This window comes from Oncorhynchus masou, chromosome 30 (assembly GCF_036934945.1).
Source record: "Oncorhynchus masou masou isolate Uvic2021 chromosome 30, UVic_Omas_1.1, whole genome shotgun sequence".
NCBI classification, from domain to species: Eukaryota; Metazoa; Chordata; class Actinopteri; order Salmoniformes; family Salmonidae; genus Oncorhynchus; species Oncorhynchus masou.
Window position 1 is genome coordinate 2,095,784 of NC_088241.1, and position 1,717 is coordinate 2,097,500.

Sequence of the window (1,717 nt, forward strand, 5' to 3'; positions counted from 1 at the left end):
GGGGAGAGAGAGAAGGGGAGAAGAGAAGGGTTGTGAGAGAAAGGGAGAGCGAGAAGCGGAGAGAGAGAAGGGTTGAGAGAGAAGGGGAGAGCGAGAAGGGGAGAGAGAGAAGGGTTGAGAGAGAAGGGGAGAGCGAGAAGGGGAGAGAGAGAAGGGGAGAAAGAGAAGGGTTGTGAGAGAAAGGGAGAGCGAGAAGCGGAGAGAGAGAAGGGTTGAGAGAGAAGGGGAGAGCGAGAAGGGGAGAGAGAGAAGGGGAGAGCGAGAAGGGGAGAGAGAGAAGGGGAAAGAGAGAAGGGGAGAGCGAGAAGGGGAGAGAGAGAAGGGGAGAGCGAGAAGGGGAGAGCGAGAAGGGGAGAGAGAGAAGGGGAGAGAGAGAAGAGGAGAGAGAGAAGGGGAGAGCGAGAAGGGGAGAGAGAGAAGGGGAGAAAGAGAAGGGGAGAGAGAGAAGGGGAGAGAGAGAAGGGGAGAGCGAGAAGGGGAGAGTGAGAAGGGGAGAGAGAGAAAGGGGGAGGGAAGGGGAGAGAGGGCAGAGGAGAGAAAAGGGGAGAGAGGGAAGGGGAGAGCGAGAAGGGGAGAGAAAAGGGGAGAGAGGGAAGGGGAGAGCAAGAAGGGGAGAGAGGGAAGGGGAGAGAGAGAAGGGGAGAGAGAGAAGGGGAGAGAGAGAAGGGGAGAGAGAGAAGGGGAGAGAGGGAAGGGGAGAGCGGGAAGGAAGGAGAGAGAGGGAAGGGGGGAGAGAGAGAAGGGGGAGAGAGGGAAGGGGAGAGAAAATGAGAGAGAGGGAGGGGGAGAGCGAGAAGGGGGAGAGAGAGAAGGGGGGAGAGAGAAGGGGAGAGAGGGAAGGGGAGAGAGAGAAGGGGAGAGAGAGAAGGGGAGAGAGGGAAGGGGAGAGCGGGAAGGAAGGAGAGAGAGGGAAGGGGAGAGAGGGAAGGGGAGAGAAAATGAGAGAGAGGGAGGGGGAGAGCGAGAAGGGGAGAGAGAGAAGGGGGGAGAGAGAAGGGGAGAGAGAGAAGGGGAGAGCAAGAAGGGTAGAGCGAGAAGGGGAGAGAGAGAAGGGGAGAGCGAGAAGGGGAGAGAGAGAAATGGGGGAGAGGGAAGGGGAGAGAGCGCAGAGGAGAGAAAAGGGGAGAGAGGGAAGGGGAGAGCAAGAAGGGGAGAGAAAAGGGGAGAGAGGGAAGGGGAGAGCAAGAAGGGGAGAGAGGGAAGGGGAGAGAGAGAAGGGGAGAGAGAGAAGGGGAGAGAGGGAAGGGGAGAGCGGGAAGGAAGGAGAGAGAGGGAAGGGAAGAGAGAGAAGGGGAGAGAGGGAAGGGGAGAGAAAATGGGAGAGAGGGAGGGGGAGAGCGAGAAGGGGAGAGAGGGAAGGGGAGAGAGAGAAGGGGAGAGAGGGGAACGAGAGAAGGGGAGAGCGAGAAGGGGGAGAGAGAAGGGGAGAGAGAGAAGGGGAGAGAGAAAAAGGGAGAGCGGGAAGGGGAGAGAGTGAAGGGGAGAGAAGGAAGGGTAGAAAGAGAAGGGGAGAGAGGGAAGGGGAGAGAGGGAAGGGGAGAGAGGGAAGGAGAGAGAGAGATGATGAAACATGTTCTGCAGTGTGGCATTTTCAACACCAAAATCTCCTGTACATATAACAGTTATTTAAATTCAAAGCAACGTTGAATTTGTGTGTGCATGTGTGTGTGTGTGTGTGTGTGTGTGTGTGTGTGTATGCATACGTGCACATGTGATT